This window comes from Mesocricetus auratus, unplaced genomic scaffold (genome assembly GCF_017639785.1).
Source record: "Mesocricetus auratus isolate SY011 unplaced genomic scaffold, BCM_Maur_2.0 Super-Scaffold_100676, whole genome shotgun sequence".
Taxonomy (NCBI): domain Eukaryota; kingdom Metazoa; phylum Chordata; class Mammalia; order Rodentia; family Cricetidae; genus Mesocricetus; species Mesocricetus auratus.
In genome coordinates this window covers 133,522,604-133,541,105 of record NW_024429266.1, presented here as the reverse complement: position 1 = coordinate 133,541,105, position 18,502 = coordinate 133,522,604, and the positions used below count along the sequence as shown (strand labels likewise).

The 18,502-nt window shown below is 46.4% G+C and overlaps 1 non-coding gene and 1 pseudogene across 1 annotated transcript; one reads left to right on the top strand and one right to left on the bottom strand.

Moving 5' to 3' along the window:
- Window positions 1-7,715: 7,715 nt before the first annotated feature.
- On the bottom strand, window positions 7,716-8,538 carry LOC101822761 (annotated as a pseudogene).
- Window positions 8,539-11,801: 3,263 nt separating this feature from the next.
- Window positions 11,802-11,905, top strand: LOC121137301. Its single transcript, XR_005874563.1, has one exon. It is a non-coding gene; the product is annotated as a U6 spliceosomal RNA (small nuclear RNA).
- Window positions 11,906-18,502: the final 6,597 nt, after the last annotated feature.

Here is an 18,502-nt window from a genome sequence, read left to right as displayed (position 1 = left end):
TGACCTTCATGTTTGCTTGCGTCTCGAGAGCCCTCCAGGTGTTTGATCCCAGGCCTTCTCGGCAGGGCCACACCTGTCACCTCCCCTGTGCTGGCTGATATCGGTTCTATTCCTTTCCTTTGCCCTCTTCCCCAGCTCCCTGTCTCTCTGCTCATCCTCAAGGGGGTCTTGCTGGACCCCAGCTCTCTGGGCAAAGAATGTTGAGGCAGGGGTCAGCTGTGAGTGGGGTCAGAATGAACCTCTCCAGCCGCACCCCAGGCCTCTCAACCCTCCATCCTTATGCAATCAATGCTCTTGAGAGCTTCCTGCCTGGCTCTTGATGCAGGGTAAGTGCCGGAAGGGCACACCCAGGGTGTTCCTGGGGCTACCTAACCCCCACGACCTCCTTACTTAAAAAACCCTCTCATTCTATAGAGTTGGTACTAGTGAGAAGAGATTTAGACAAAACAAGATAAAGTGCCCTGTGAGCCTGAGGCAGGCAGGGACCCGGGGCTGAGATTTCTGTGTCCCTGTGGCTCTTAGGTAGCTTTATCCAGAAGCAGATACTCATGTCCCTGTCCTGGGTACGAGACAGCGGTCAGCTGAGTTCAGGACACGTGGTCCTCTGAGGCTGGGTTCTAGAGAGAAAAAGCAGGCATGTTGGAGTAGAGGAGGGGACAGTAGGACACTACTGTCCCCCAGCCATCAGGATCTCCGTATCTGATTCCTGCCATGCCTTCCCCCAGTGAGGCTCCTTGGGAAGTACTCCTGTGCTCAGAGGCGGCCAGGGTGGGGGCCAGTGTCATGATGAAAGCAGGTTAGTTGGACACGTGACGATAAAGTGACCACTGGAAGTGGCTCAAGGATTCATACACTTTCTGTTGGCTTCAAGGCTTTGTCACTGTGAAAGACAGTTGCCGCAACGAGAATTAATCTAGAACGTGTAAGAATGTGTGTCCAAGAACCACCAGCCCAGTGACTTGGCTAAAACTTCAGGATTAAGTTTGAGGCCAGCTTGGCCTACATAGCAAGTTCCAGACTAGACAGGGTTGGCTTCAAAGTCATTTTGCAGCCAAAGCTGGCCTTTACCTCCTGAATGCTGAGATTACAGGTGTATGCCACCCTAGTTTATGCACGGCTGGGGATGAGCCCAGGGTTTGTAGCTGCTAAGGCAATCACCCTGTGAGCTGAGCTTCATTCCAGGCTCATGAACTATCTCAACTTTGGATCTATTGGTTTCCATCTGCCTCTGAGCCGGTCCTGACACCCAGACGTCCATCTAACCTGTTGAGAAGAATCCTGCCTCTAGAACTCACTAACGTCCATATGGCCTGCAACTCAGAAATCCACCTGTACCTGCCTCTGCCTTCTGAGGGCCGGGATTAAGAGGGTGCACCATCATGCCTGGTTAAACGATATTGTAAATACTTGTGTGTAAGTCATAGTAGCCAAGACTGCCAGTTAAGGGGCTGGAGAGACTCAGTGGTTAAAAGCATTGGCTGCTCTTCCTGAGAATCTGGGTTTGATTCCCACCACCTACATGGTGCCTTAGAACAGCAATAACTTCAGTTCAGTGGCTCTGATGCCCTCTTCTGGCCCCCGTGGGCACTTCACACATATGGTGCACAGAAGTACACATATAGACACACAGGCAAAATTACCATACACATAAAATACAGATACTTCAATCTAAAAAAATTTAAAGATTGCCCATTAAAACAATGAAAAACAGTCAGGTGGCAGTGGCATACACCTTTAGTCCCAGCACTCAGGAGGCAGAGGCAGAAGGATCTCTGTGAGTTCGAGGCCAGCCTGGTTTACAGAGTGAGTTCCAGGACAGCCTCCAAAGCCACAGAAAAACCCTGTCTCAAAAAGCCAAAAAAAAAAAAAAAAAAAAAAAAAGATGAGGTCTGCTTTGCTTTTTTGTTTATAGACAAGGACTTATTTAGCCCAGGCTGGTCCTAAATTTGGTAATGCAGCTGACTCCTGATGCTCTCTCCTGGACTTTCTGAGTGCTGCGACTTATGGGTGTGCACTGCCATGCCTGGTTTATGTGGTGCTGGGACTACAGGTGTGTGCCCACCATGCCTGCCTCGTTTGTGTTTCCCAAGGCCACTGATGAGACCTATGATGTCTTGTGTGGCATGGCTGTCAGACACTGCTCCCTCCCCACTGGACAGTTCTCAGGACCTTGATAATAGCTCCAGAGAGGTCTTTGGCTGAAGCCTAGTGCCACATCTGTGAAGTCGTGCAGACAATGCCACAAGAATGATATTTCTGCTGTGTTCTGTGCTTCTTTGTTTCTTTCTGTCTTGAAGGCTTTGATGGCAGAAACATCAGCTCCATCTTGGCCAGGGCTTGTGCGCTCTGAAAGGTCCAGGCTGCTGTAATCTTCAGACCTCAGGGACTAACCTTCAGGTCAGGATAGACATGGCCTCTCAGGCACATATCTTTGATGTCACTGGGATGGGATGTAAGCAGCATGGTGGAGGTGACAGGTGTCAGATGAATCTGGACTTGCGTAGCTGAAGGAAGGGGGGCCTTGGCCTCTTTGAGCATGTGAACAGAAGTTCCCAGAAAAAAAGAGCTATACACATTATAAACATTCAACAAGGATGACTGACTGCTTAGTCTGAGGGAAGATGGAATGTCAGAGATCCACAGCTAAATTATCTCCTCAAGAGCTGCTATCACTTGTACCAACAAACTGGAAGCCAAAACCTACTCTTTTATTTCATTTTTTCTTTGTTTTGAAAACATTTATGAAATTTTAATTATGCATCTCTATATGAGGGCATGGCACTTGGGTTATGAAAGGGTAGGCTTGGGGCTAGAGAGGTGGTTAAGAGCACTTGCTCTTCCAGAGGACCTATTAATTTGGTGTTGAGAACCAAACTCAGGGCCTCACAGTGTCTAAGCATGCACTCTACAGGTGAGCTGCATGCCCAGTCCCAAAATATTAATATTACTAAGTTGTATCTTTAAAAATGTTTATTTTCATGTATATGTGTGTGCAGGTATCCTTGGATCCGGAAGAAGGCACTAGATTCCCTGGAGCTGGAGTTACAGGTGCTCATCGGCCGCCTGATGGCTGGGAATCAAACTCAGGTTTGGAGCAGAAAATACTCTTAAACACTGAGTCATCTCTCCAAACCCTAGATTGTATCTTTAAAAAAGGATTTTTATCTTTATTTTGTGTGTGTGTGCGCGTGCGCGCACATGCGCGTATTTAAGTGTACACCCAGTGTGTGTTCCTGAATTCATGTTACAGTGGCCAGAAGAGTTAGTTTTCTTCTCCATCACTGTCTCTTCCTTTGAGACAGGGTCTTTCCTTGAATGTGGAATCTACATTTTCTTGGCCAGGCTTGCAGCCAAAACGCTCCCGTGATCCTTTGTCTTTTCCTGCTTCAGAATAGAGGTTACAGGGATGCATGGGACACCTGGCTTTGTCATATCTATGCTGAGATTCGAACTCTGGTCCTCATGATTTCACAGCAAGCCCTCTTAGCACTGAGCCATTTCTGCAGCCTTTTACATGTCTTTCAAGTGTATTAAGTTGTTTATATAAATAAGAAACACAGATAAAACGCTTTTTTTGCATGGGAGGTTTGATGTTATCTCAGGGAACAGAGTTTGCACAGCTGGGTCACAAGCTGAACTAAACCTCTTTTCTTGGAGAACACTATTTTTCCCCCTAGTGGTAAATAAAGTGTAACAGACATCTCGACAGTAGAGAGCTTGTGCAGCATAATCCCTTCACCACAAACCCAAGGAACATAAAATTCATCATCTTAACTGCTTTTATGTGGCCAGGTCTGAGGTTCTGAGTATATTCACGTTGTGAAATAGATCCCCAGGACTTTTTTGTCTTGCAAAGCTGACAGTCTGTACCCATTAAACTCCATTGTTCCTTCTCCCAGTCTCTGATAACTATCATTCTTTCTGCTTCTGTGAATTTGTGGGGGATTTGTTTTTCTAGTGCTGGGGATTGCTGGACCAGTGCTGTTTCTACAACACACACACACTCACACTCACACACTTACTCACACATACTCACACACACACACTCACACACACATACACACACACTCACTCACACACACACTCACACACACACATTTTTAAAATAAGCTCCTATGTATCCCAGGATACCCTCAAACTTGATATGTAGCTGAAGATGACTTTGAACTTTGATCCTCCTGCCTCCACCTCTTGAGTGCTGGTATGACAGGCCTGTGCCACCGTGCCCAGTTAATGTGGTAGTGGAGACTGAACACAAGGCTTTACGCATGCAAGGTGAGCATTCTACCAACTGAGCCATACTCCCAACCCTGTGTCTTTGAATTCGACAACTTCGGATATTGTATAGAAATGGAAATGTTAGATGGAATGTTGGCTCTTTCATGTGAGCATGCTTCACTTTGTTTAATGTCCTTGTTGCGGGATTCCTGCCTGGGTTCCATTGCTGTTTAACCCCCAAATAACACTTGAGACACTATATTAATTGTGAAGCTGTTGGCTGTTTGCTTAGTTTCTTACTGACTAGCTCTGACTTAAGTGTTTAACCCATAATTGTTAATCTAAGTATTTCTCTTACCAGAGAAAAGGGTCTGGACCTCTTACTCTGGCGACCTACATAGTGTCTATCTGTGTCTCTTTCCCAGAATCCTCCTCGACTCCTAGTCCCACCTATCTTGCTTCCCTATTGGCCAACAATGCTTTATTCAAACCAATCAGACACATTTATACAGAATGACATCTCCCAGCATGTCCTCACATTCATTTATCGAGTAGCATGTATTAGGGTTTCCTTCCTTTGGAATGCTGAAGAATATTCCTCTGTGTGTACACCATGTTTTTTGAAATTTATTTCTTTTGCATCCTGACTACAGTCTCCCCACCCTCCCCTCTTCCCCCTCATCCCTCTGCATTCCTCCCCCCTCCTCAACCCACCTCTCCTCTGTAATTGCTCAGAAAAAGACAGGCCTCCCATGGGTTTCTGCAAAACATGGCATATCAATCTGCCATAAGACCAAGGACCTCCTTGTAACGAGTCTTTCTCTGTCCTGCCAGCCAGCTCCCAAAAAACAACACACAGGCTTCTTATTAATTATGAAAGCTTGATCTTTATCTTAGGCTTGTTTTTAACTAGCTCTTATAACTTAAATTAATTCCCCTCCATTTTTTTTTCCAAGACAGGGTTCTCTGTGTAGCTTTGGAGCCTATCCTGGCACTTGCTCTGTAGACCAGGCTGGCCTTGAACTTACAGAGATCTGTTTTCCTCTGCCTCCTAAGTGTTGGATTAAAGGTATGTGCCACCACCACTTGGCATTAACCTGTATTTTTATTAATCTATGTTCTCATGGCTTTTACGTCTATCTCATTCTGTTAGTCTTCTTTGAGCCTAGATCCATCTTCTACTTCCTCTTTCCCTTCCTGGAAGTCCCACCTATACCTCTTGCCTAGCGATTGGCTGTTCAGCTCTTTATTGAACCAAGCACAGCAACAGATCTTCACACAGTGTACAAATACCCCACAACAACTCCTACTGTATTCAGGCTGGGCAAGGCAATCAAGCATGAGGGACAGGTACCCAAGAGCCAGCCAAAGTAGCAGAGACAGTCCTTGCTCTCATTGCCAGGAGGGCCACATATAGACCAAGCTACACAACTGTCACATGTGTGCACAGGGCCTAGGTCCAGCCCATGCAGGCTTCCTGGCTGTCCGTTTAGACCCTGTGCACACCATGTTTTGATTATCTGCCCACTCATTGATTGGTATACGTTGGTTTCACCTTCGGCCATTGTACACACACTGCTATGAATGCAGGAGTATAAACAGGCCCCTGAGACCCAGCTTTTGCTCTTCAGCTCAACTGATTTTTTTTAAAAGAAACTTCCTTATTTGCTTTGCATACAATGTCACCAGTACTCGAGAAATCCAACTTTTCTATGTCACAAGTCACATGTTATTTATTATTTGTATGTATGTGCTTGTTCGTTTGGACCGTAGCCACCTAATGGTAACTCCAAACTATTCACTTGCCATTTGGGTTTGCATTTCTCTGAGATCAGTGGTTTAATATGCATGTTGTCCGTTCGCAAAGCATTTTGGAAAAAGTGTCCTATGAGTGCTGGGGTTGAGTCCAGGGCCTCATATGTGGTAGACAAATGCTCTACACTCCTGGGGCCCACTACCCATTTGAAACTAGGTTGTTTTTGCTGTTATTCAGCAGTAGGAATTCTTCGTATGTTCTAGACATTAACTCCTGTCCCACTCAGTAGAGCTCCTTTTCAGTCTGTTGATCAGACCCTTTAGTATGTACAAATTAGCTTGATGAAGTCCTATTGGTCTTTTTGCTTTTGCTGTCTATGCTTTTTATATAAAAATGATTTTTGCCATATAAAATAAATTATCAGATCAAGTTCTACAAAACTTTCTCCCACTGTGTTTTATTTTGTCTTGTTTAAAATTCCTAATCAGCCTGGCCTGGACTTACTATGTGGACCGAGTGGGCCTCAAATTTGCAATGATCCTCTTGCCTCTCTCTCTGGAGTTCTGGGATTACAGGCATAAACTACTGTGTTCCCCACCACCCTTTGCATTCTTATAGGAATTTAATCATCTCAGGTCAAGTCCCCAAACGAATGCAAAAAGACAGGAGTGGGGGCTGGAGAAATAGCTCAGCGATTAGGGACATTTGTTCTTGCAGAGGACCCCAGTGTGGTTCATGTGTCTGTAATCTCAGTATTCAGGAAGCTACACCAAGAGGATCACAAGTCCAGAGCCAGGGCTGGAGGGATGGCTCAGTGGTTAAGAACACTGGCTGCTCTTGCAGGTGACCGGGGGACCCAGGTTTCAGTTCCCAGCATCTACATAGAGGCTCACAATCATCCCCAACTCCAGTTCCAGGGGACCCAGTGCCCTCTTCTGAACATGCCAGCAAGTGGTACACATACATGTATGTAGGCAAAATACTCATACACGTAACATAAAAAGTATATTAGCAAAAAACAAGTCCACGGTCATCCTGGGTTCCATGGTGAGAAACTGTCTCCAAAAAAAAAAAAAAAGTAGTCAATACTACTAGATAAAATGGATGTGGTTTATTAGTTTCTTATTATCTAATAGATCGACATGAAAGATGTAAATTGTCTACCTGTGTTGCTGAAAAGCTTGCTCACAAAAAACTAGCTCTTTTATTTGCCGATAACATGTTTCCACACAAACGGAGTCAAGGGCAAGGCACAGTCTGGAAGCTACTGTTCTGTCCTGTGGCATGAGGAGGAGCAGAGCACAGCGATCTCCACACTGAGTCTCTTTCTATCTGATCCACATGGCTTTACAATCTCATGTCTGACTTCCTCAGTACTGCGTAACAAGTCACGAACAGACACCCTTGTCTTATTCTGCATCTTTAGGAGAAAGCATTAAGTATTTTGTTATTAAACATGGAGTCTTCTGTTTGTTTATTTTTCAGAGGCTCTTTATTAGGGTGAGGGCTTACCCTTTGCCCTTACATTCCTACTTTGTTGAGTGTTCTTGTACATATGGGGCATGTGTATGGAGTCTGGAGGCTGTCTGATGTCTTCTTTTATCCCTCCCCCCCTTACAGGGGCTCATTGAATAGGCTAGGCTGACTAACCAGAAAGCCCCAGGGATCTGCCTGTCTCTGCCTCCCAGCAGTTGCCTCTGTGACAACTTTTCTTTTTCTCTACGTAGCAATTTTGTTTATTTCAACTTTTATAATCCTGATGATAGTCTCTCGTATGAAGCTTTTCATACTTTGCATGATGCCTGATGTGGTTAGTGACGAAGGTTGAGATGAAGTCTTCATCACTTGTAGCCTAAAAGCAACAGGGATTTTCTTTCCTGTGTGGGCAGCTATGAAGTTGTTAGGGAGTAACTGCTCATTTAAAAGAAACTTGTCCTTTTTTCCTTGATCAGCTAATATGTCAACCTGGAAACCCAAATAGGACTTCATGAGACGGGCCTCATCAGATGCTTTTTTGCCCCAAGGACACAGCACTGGGTTGCAAACTGGAGGAAATGCTGACACAGAGTTGTGTTTTCCAGGATATTTTGTGGCCTCCCATGGAGTGACCAAAATAGACCTCCTCTGCCGGACAACTGGGAAACTGGGAAATTGGCTTCTGTGGGTTGTAGAAGCGCCTCTGTAACATAACATAACATAACATAACATAACATTCCGCAATGAGTTTTCCAGGGCTCTTCAGTGGCCATCATGTAAAACTCAGCGTCAGTGCCAAAGTCCCAGCTGTCATCTTCTCCTTTCACTTTGCAGCCATGGGGGCTGGTATCCAGAGCAATGACGGCAAGGCGGTGTTCTGAGGCAGCATGCTGATAGCCAGACTTCGGCATGAAAGTTTGTTCTGTGCAAGCTAAACCAGACAGCCAGAGGAGTGTAAGACACTTTCCACTCTCTGCCTGTGGTGGTAGGCAGACAGCAAACATCCCTTTACATTTCAGCTCAGCGCTGTCACGTTCTTTCTGGACCCTTCCAAAGCACGTGTTGCTGGACATCTGTTTCAATACCATTCTTCTCCTGTCCAATTTCTACTTTATTTTCTGTGTTAAATGCCAGTGGATCTCTGAGGGGCAGCTCCCTGTGTCCAGCTTTTTACATGGGTGCTGGAGATCTGAATTCAAGCTCACTCAGCAGTCACATGACTGTGACTTCTTTCTACAAGCAGACTCTCACTAAGCTTGAAAAGGACTCTGAGATCCCCCAAGTCTAAGCTTTTGCCTTTGTCTCGGGACCCTCAGCTGGGCAAGGGATGCTGTGTGTGCCTCACTAGATTGCTTTACACTAGCACGTGTCCCCTAAACGCAGCCTCGAGTGCATCCCTGATGACTCTTCCTCCTGGGCTCACAAGTGTCTGCTCAGTCTTGGCTTCGCAGCCACACTTTTACCTGGCACCTCTGCTCACACTTCTCCCTTGTGACCTCTCCCTCTCCCCCTCCTTCTTTGTCTGAAGAACATAACTGTTACCCCTCTTTACCTAGATACAATCTCTCCGCATGTCTCCCTCTTTCCCGCTGTCCCTCCGTTCCCTTCTTCCCTTCCTTCCTTTAAGACTGAGTTTTGCTATGTAGCCCTGGGTAATCTGAAACTGGCTGTGTAGATGAGGCTGGCCTTGAACCCACAGAGGTCTACCTGTTTCTGTCTCCTGAGTGCTGGAATTAAAGGCGCGGGCTACCATGCCTGTACAAGTTTCTTTTTTAAAGAATATTTTTGGTAATACACACATACAATGGATCTTTATTACACTCATTCCAACTCCATTTCCTTTGGACACTCCCAACACCAGCCCCTCCTATCTTGGGTCTCCTCTTCTCCTCACACTAACTTCACTAATACCGCCTGCACACTCATGAGCAACTCACCAGGAGCCACATCTCTAAGGAAAAATAACTCCCTCTTATAGGCATGGGAATCAAGACAGCTCCTCTGTTAGGGGTGGGCCTCGCCGCCATCCACGCTGGAATTATTGACTGGCTTGATGTCGTGCAGGGAATGCAGGTGCGGGCTCGTGAGTACAAAAGCTACACCAACACTTCCCAGCACTCCTCCCATCTCTGTTCTTGCCTGCTTTCTGCTCCCGACTCCTTTATATTTCCCGGGACTTGTGAGGATTGAGACAGACATCTTGAAACCGGGCGTTGGTGGCGCACGCCTTTAATCTCAGCACTCGGGTTGGCAGAGGCAGGCGGATCTCTGTGAGTTTGAGGCCAGCCTGGTCTACAGAGCAAATTCCAGGAAAACCTCCAAAGCAATACAGAGAAATCCTGTCTCGAAAAACTGAGACAGACAGACAGACACACACACACACACACACATACACACACACACACACAGAGAGAGAGAGAGAGAGAGAGAGAGAGAGAGAGAGAGAGAGACTGACTTCAGTTAGGAGTTTCTGCATTGACTGGTTCCCAGTAGTACTGATCTAAGGTATAAACAAATATATTTAGAAGGCAGTTTGACAGCATGCTCATTTAGTAAAACAACATTAGTAGGTTCCCTAATGGCCTGTCATCTCCTTGACTATGGGCTTTTGGCCAGGCTTACAGAACGAGGCCTGAATTCCTGCCTAAGGGACAGTCCTCGAATCTATTCAGAAGTCGGCTGTTTATCCCATAGATGTCCTGCCACCACTATGTCTCCAGGCAGGTTGGTATTAAGCATGCAGGCTCTACTGCTGGGTACATCCATGGGTGATATTCCTCTTCCTGCAGCCTGCAGAGTACTTTTTGGCATTATGAGAGCTAACCAGCAGAAAGGAAATTCCAGATCCAGCTCAATTTCTTTATGTCTGACAACCAAAGTGTGCTATGTCGTTGACAACCAAAGTGTGCTATGTCGTTGGCAATAGGGTCCACCACAACCATCTGATGGTTGTGGTGGAGACAGCACTTGAGAATTTCTTGTATAAGAAGTTTAGGGACAACCAAAATCCACCCCTTGTACCTCAGGAAAAAAGTCTTCCTGGGCTGGGGATGTAGCCCAATTGGAAGAGTGCATGAAGCCCTGGGTTTGATCCCTAGCGCTGTAAAAACAGGAAATGACGTTTACAGGTACACACCTGTAATCCTAGCACCTGGGAGGGGAAGGCAAGGTGAGAGATTCAAAATCATTCTAGATTCATTCAAAGTCATTCTGGGCTATACAGTGAATCAAGGTTAGCATGAGTGCTCTCTCCCTCTGTGTGTGTGTGTGTGTGTGTGTGTGTGTGTGTGTGTGTGTGTGTGTGTGTGTGAAGGGGGAGGGGAGGGAGGGGGGAGGGAGGGAGGAGATTTTCTTCCTCCTTGTGAGGCAGCTAATGAGGACCTTGGCATCATCCAGATACACATCCCAGATATAATCCAAGCTAGGAAACTAGAGTTTGGCCTCCCTCTTTTTTAAGCCAACATTTCTCAAATGGCTCACTGTGGTTACACATATCTACCACCCTAATAGCCCGTTGCGTGCATGAGGAAGTCAGATATTCAGTATGTTCATGGACTGATGAAATTCCTTCCCGGTTATAGCCTGACCAGGCTCTATTGTTGTACCTGACATGGGACCCTGCTGATCATATCAGGACACTTGCCTAGGAAATAATAGAGGAGGACCTGTTGAACCCCATGATTTACTATCTAGAGGGACCAAAAAAGGCTGTTCTCAAGCTATTACTATAGCAGATGTGGGTAGGCAACACAGGGTGCTTCAGTTAATCCATGCACAAGTGTCAAATCTGGACCCCAAGTCAGGGAGGCCAAAACACCTTGACTGTACACCTAGAAGTCAGTCCTCTTCTCATATTAGACCATGAGCACTAGTGTCTTCCCATACTGACTCCAAAACTTACCAGACACCCTTGCCAAACTCTAAACCATGCCATCTACTGCCATATCCCACCCAAGAGCCCCGTGACTTCTGCGCAGAAGCAAATGACCTCAGCTGCAGTCCTAGGGTAGCTCTGTGAGATCCCTGACTTGCCCTGCCTGAGGTCACCTGGCTCACACACCATGGTTTTATGGCGGTAAGTCATAGGCTTTTGGTGTGTACAGTAGTTTCAGAGAGGCCGGAGTTTGGCCCGTTTCACATTGAAACTTGGTACTTGAACAAACCAAATCTGTGTTCCTAGCCATGATCACTCATGTTTGCCTCTACTGTAAACTGTCTTATTTCCTTGTTTTACATTGGTACTAGCCAGCTCCTGCTTTAGTCCTTTTCCCAGTAAATTTGTGGATTAGTTCAAACTCAGAAACTGTGAGGTAAAGGATTTTATTTGGGGGCTTTAGAAAATGTATTTTGAGTGTTTGCTTTGGCAGCACACACACTAAAATTGGAACAATACAGAGATTAGCATAGCCCCTATGCAAGAATGACACACAAATTCATAAAGTGTTCCATCTTTTTTAAATTGTATCTATTTGAGAGCCAGGCATGAAGGCAAATGCCTATAAATCAAGTACTTAGGAGCGGAGGCAGGAGGACCAAGAGTTCAAGGTCATCCTTAGCCACAGCTGTGAGTTTCAGGACCCCTCCCTGCTTCAGGGAGCTGTTACTACTCAGAACCTTGTTTGCTTGTTCTTAAAAAATAGCACACACGTGCACACACACACAACACATGTGCACACACGTACACATACATGTACACACACGTACTCACATGTGCAATCAGACATGCACACACAGGCTGCATATAGAGTTCAGTAGGTGAGTGCTTGAAGCTGTGGCTTGGACACCAGCATAAAGCAAATCACCAAATCCAGAAATGTGTTTCAGAGAACACAGGTGCTGTTAGTTAAAAGCCAGGGTCCTGAGGAAGGAAGAGGAGGTGGAGGTTATATCGAGTGAGCTGTGTTGAGTCTTTACAAGGGAGTGAGAATCCGTGGGGCTGGAGACCAGCTGAGAGGTGCAGAGTACTTGCTGCTCTTGCTGAGGACCTTGTTTTGGCTCTTAGTATCCACATCTGGGTGACTCACAGTCATCTGTTACTCTAGTTCCAGGGCATCTGACATCCTCTTCTGATCTCCTCGGGCACTCCCATGCATGTAGTATGCATGGGTAGAGATGAATTAAAATAAATAAATTCTTATGCAGAGGAACTTCTGCTGGAGTTGAAAACAGGTGCAGGTGTAACTGATAGAAGAAAAAGAATATATATATATTTGTAAATGTATGTATATTTGCAAAATGTTCATAAAAAGTTAATGGTCATCTGTTTACCTACCTATGTGTTTGCATGTGTATGAGTATGTTTTGCATATGTGTGTATGCATGTATCTATCATCTGTCTATTTCCACCTAAGGTCTCTGAGAGCATGCCGTCATTCAAGGTTACTCTAGATGCTCATGTAGGGTGATTAAGGTTCACATTCTCCAGCAGCAGATAAATGATGAGGGAGACTCCCCATGTTGCCTTCAAAGGCTATTCTAGAAAAAGTTTCCAATGTTGTTCTTACCCTAATTCCCCTTTTATCTTCACGTATTTCTGGGCCTCCTCCCACACATCCTTCACCATCATTTCCACTGTGCTTAGAGCGCCACCAAGCTTGGACCTTTCTACAAACGGTCATCTTATTTAGTAGACATAGGGACTTTGTGTATTGACTTCTCCCCCTTCCCTCAAGCTTCCCATCCTATAACCTTGGCAAGGGTCACCCTAACTGTAGCATTCTCAGGAGTGCTGAGTGGGACAGAAAGAGAGGAAACAGGGTGGAAAGTGGGTACAGGAGTCTGCCGCCAAGCTTGATGACCTGAGTTCCGTCCCTGGGACCCACACAGGGGAAGGGAGGAACTGACTGAAGCTGTCCTCTGTCCTCCATAAAATACGTGAATTCAAAGGTAACGAAACACCTCTAAGACAAGAAAACTTATGGGGACACGGACAGGACAGAAGCCCTTTACTCTGGAATCTGGGATCCAGAGGCTTCAAGACAAACAATAAACACAACTGTCTATAGGGACAGTGCTTCAGAGCAGGGGCGGTGCAGATTTTGAGGCACAAAGCTTGTAGCCGCAAGTCTAACTGTATGAATGCTCTCTTCTCATCCCTAAATCTGAACAAAGCATTTCCTTACAGTTCCATTTACAAAAGTAAGTCCTTGAAGATAATCGAGAGCTGGTCATGGCAGGCCGACCTCTGTGAGTTTGAGGTCAGTCTGCTCTCCACATTGAGTTCTAGGTCAGTCAGTGCTGCATAGTGAGGACATGCCCAACACCCCCACCTCAACCTCAAATAAAACCTCAAAGCAAGGCCTGAAGCATGGCTCAGTGGTTAAGAATGAGTACTGGTCTTTCAGGAGACCAGAGTTCAATTTTAAGCACTCGGAGCTGGCTGTAACTCTAGCTCCAGGGAGCTGCCTCTTCTCTGGCTTTTACAGATACATGCATGTGTGCTTGTGTGTATGCAGGCATGTGTCCATGTGTGATGTGTGTATGTGTAGCAAGCTAGTTTCCGTATTCATTTATTAAAAACACATATTTTTAAAATACAGGTTCTCGCTGTATGTTCTGGCTTGCGTGGAATTTGCTATATAGACCAGACTGGTCTTCAACTCACAATCTACCTGCCTCTGCTATCTGAGTGCTGGGCTTAAAGGCACGAATCACCATACCTGACCAGATTCTATATTTTTACTTAAGTTTTAAATTTTGCTTAAAACTTAAGCTTCCCTGAATCATTAAATCTTGTGAAATTAGATCCTTGGAAAAACAGAACTTAGCTGCGGCATCATATACACAGCCATTCTGAAGACATCTAATTGCAGCTCTCCCTGCAGAAAAACCCTCTCATCTTAGGTGTGTGGTGTTCTTTTACTATGAGTCACTCTCTCTAAACATCCTGCCTAAGTGTGGATCGTGCCCTCTCCTTATGCCTACTTAATAAACTCGTTCTCTTTGCTTTAGTCTTATCTGTTTTGAAATTCTTTTCTGCTGCGTAGGCAGGGATCTGGCTTTACTTTAGTGGAGGTCCTTGAGCAGAAAACACCTCAGGCTTCCTGCAGCAATACTGGACTGGGCCGCCCCATTTCTGCTGACAGTGTCGCATCATGTAGAGCCTCGGTCATTCTATTCCTGGAGTCCCACAAGCTAGATGTGGCCAGTCATCCCCAAAATCAAATGAAAAAAGTAGTGGTGAGCTGTAGGCAAGCAGATGAGCTGAGCTCCACCAGGAAGACAAGAGGGACGGAGAGCTCAGCCCTGTCTTCAAGGGTACTGATATGAGCTATGAGCTCTAAGGCAGTGGAGGGGAGGGGACAGGAAGAGTTTGTGACCAAGCCACCATGCTCAAACTGGCCTGGCTGATGATCATGAGTCAGCTCTGTTTATCCTGATGTTGCAGGGGCAGTCGCAGCGAGGCAGGGGAGGTGCTGCTTTGAAGAGGGATGTCTTCAGAGCCTCTTCGCTTTGCATATGTCTCCTGAGTCTGTAATTTAAGACACATGCCACCATGACCAGGCTACTTTCTCCTGAAAGAAAAATACTATGGGGCTGGAAAAATGGCTCAGAGCTCAAGAGTGCTTACTGCTTCCAGAGGACACAGTTGGGTTCCCAGCACCCCTGTCAGGCTGCTCACTCCAGGGGACCTGATACCGTCTTCTGATACACACACACACACACACACACACACACACACACACACACACACGCACGCACGCACGCACGCACGCACGCACACAAGCGCACACACACACAAATAAATAAACCATCAACCCTTTTTAAAGTATTACATTTATTCACTCGCGTATTTGTACCAAACACACATATGGAGTCAGAGTTGGTTTCCCCCTTCCACTGTGTGGGCTCTGGAGGGTGACCTCATATGGTCAGGCTTGGTAGTGAGTATCTCTACCCTCAGATGCATCTCAGCAGCCCACTTTCTTTCTTTTATTCAACCCAGGACCCAGCCATTGGATGATGTTGCCCACACTTAATGTGGGTCATTCAACTTCAAATAACCCAGTGTAGAAACTCCATCACACACATGCCCAGAGAGCATATCCAGGTGATGCTAGACCCTGCTAAGTTGGGAGTCAATATTAAGCATCACTCGGTGAAGCAGGGCTTCCTTTCCATCATGGGGTCATTGTCTTCACTTATGGGAACAGCTTTATCATGGGGTGATCTGTCTGCATGGCCTCACTATTCCTGCACAGTTTTGTAACTGAAGATTTCCTGCCCGTTGTTTTCCAGTCTGAACCAGGCAAGGCTGGCAGCTGGAAATCTGTTAGAGATGCCTTAGCTACTCTTACCTTGTGGTCTTCAGCCTCGAATGGGGAGAATTATTAGCTTTGCCCGAACAGTCCTGGGCCTGGAGAGATGGCTCAATGGTTAAGAGCACTGGCTGCTCTTCCAGAGGACCCAGGTTCAATTCTCAGCACCCACATGACAGCTCACAATCTTTAAATGATCGACATCCTTGGGCATGGAGCTGAGCAGAAATCTGACCCAAGGTTAAAGGCACCAGACAGACACAAAACGAAGGCAGAGGAGTTTTCTTGCTTTTGCTTGCCGTTGGGCATCAGCTGTCTTTTTAGCAAACATGGATTCTAAGTCCCTGTTTGAATACCAGCTGAGGGTAGAGGGCATTTCTTGTCTGTTGTAACCTGGAATTTAGCTTCAGTCTAAGTTTGATGAGGGGTTTGATGAGGGATGTTGTCTTTCCAGGGAAATTCTCTTAACCACTGAGCCATCTCCCCAGCCCAGAATTTTTATTTATATATTTATTTTTAAAGACAGGGCCTCCTCAAGTGGTGGTGGTGCATGCCTTTCCTCCCAGAACTCGGGAGGTTGAGGAAAGAGGATCTCTGTGAGTTCGAGGCCAGCCTGGTCTACAGAGTGAGTTCCGGGACAGCCAGGACTACACAGAGAAACCCTGTCTTAAAAAAATAAAAGCCAAACCAAACCAACCAACCAAACAAAAAGCAGGGTCTCATAGAGCTCAGCTTGACCTTGAGCTCACAATAGTTAAGTCTGGCCCTGATTCCTGATTCTCCCATTTCTGCCCCTCAAGTGTTGGGATCACAGGCATAAGTTCTTGACTGGCCTTGAACTTTTGGTTCTGCCTCAGCCTGCCAAGTAGCTGGAATCCGGGCCTGTGCCACCAGGCCTGGCAACACTAGTTTTTAAAATAACTCCCAGGCAATCTGATCTCTGCACCTCCATGAAATGTGTCTCTATAGAGAAGAGACACTTGAGGAAAACAAGCTGGGCGCTCATCCTAGAGGAACTGCAGGACCAGAACGTTCCACACACAGCTGGTTAGAAAAGAACCTGACAGTGCCGATGGTTTTCTCCATCCCTTGGTGCTACGGCTGGGCCCCCCCACAACACCCACAGCCCAGCTCTGAGGACAGGTGTGACAAGAACAGGCGGCTACCAGGCTCAACTTGCTGCAGCTGCTTGGAATTCCACTCCTCACTCCCTTTCCACAGCGGGTGGCCCAACCTGAGCTTAGATTTTCCAGGCCCCAATCAGAGGTTGCCATCAGGCTGTCAGTTCATGTATCAAATTGCATGAACTCTTTTAATTCTGCCAAGAGGGGAGGCAGAGTTATGTTTGGCCCTTTGTTGGACTTTCGCAGGCAAAGACATGGAGGAATTCTTTATCTGTTTTTCCTCCTGACTTTTTTTTTTTTTTGAGTCAGGGTTTTATTATATAGCCCTGGCTGGCCCGGAGCTCACTACAGCATAACACAGTCTGGCCTGGAACTTACAGCACAATCTTCCTCACTTCACCTCCTGAGAGTCAGGGTCACAGATGTGCACTGCAACACCAAAGATGGAGGAATTATTTCTTTCTCAGCTTATGTCCCCCGGGGACAAGCCACGGAAACTGATACAGGCTAGTTTAAGAAAATGAACATGGCGGAATAACCATGGCTGCCATGACATAAGACTTAGACCCACACTGAGACAGAGCCGGGAAGCTGGAGGGAGTAAGAACTCTTTGGTCGTATTTGTAGTGTCCTTTTGAGGCAGGGTCTTGCCTCAGCCTCCTGAGTGATGGGCTTATGGGTGTGTGGTCACTGGGACCCACAAGGACTCACCCCCTTTCTCTATTTTCTGCTCCAAAGCTGAGTTCCCCCAAAGCAAGGGAAGCTGAGGAAGCTTTGATCTCAAGTCTGACTGGTAGTTGTGAAATGTGAGTATGGACAGGGCACTAAGCTCCTACAAGGTGAGGTCCAAATGATTGCCCAAAGGATGTTATTGTGAAACTAGTGAAGTGGTCAAGTATGCTTTTAAATGGCAGGCCGGCCCTTGCTATCTCAATACGTAGCCTTGGCTGGACTGGAGCTCTCGGTGTAGCCCAGACCAGTTTTGAATTGGAAACAATCCCAAGTGCCGGTGCTCCCATGCCTGGCTCAAATGCACGTCTTGTGATGCTAGGGTGAGGTCACCGTCGTACTTACTAATGGGAAGCTATGTCTCTGACAGGAATCAGGAACAGGGGACTTGCCTGGGAAATGGAGTCATGTGTGAGACCTGCTTTCGGTCCACTCATGCTGAGAACCTTGGAGCCCACTAACGTGTCAGCTGTTGTCTGTATCCTGAGGAGTCGCCCCATAGGGACTGTCACTCAGATAAAGCCAGGTCCTTGCCTACACTGCAGAAAAGAATTTCAGGAGTCAGGGTAAACCAAAGGGTGCTTAGTAAGGAGAGATAAGAGACATCACCTGCTTCAGATTTAAACCAGAAAAGAGACAGGGGTGGGGGTGGGGAGACACACAGAGACAGGGGGGAGGCAGAGAAGGAGGGGGAGATACAGAGACATTGAGAGAGACAGACACAGAGAGGGGAAGAGACAGAGAGAAAGGGGAATAGAGACAGTAAGATAGAGGTAGAGTGGTACCGATAGTGAGAAAGAAACAGAGACAGAGACGGAGGGGGGGAGGGCACTGTGAGTATAGGTGCCTTTACCATGGCCACGCACATATATATGATTCAATGGTTTGCGAAGTTAAAATTGCTCACAAGACATCATTTACAACCAGGTTTAAAATTAAGT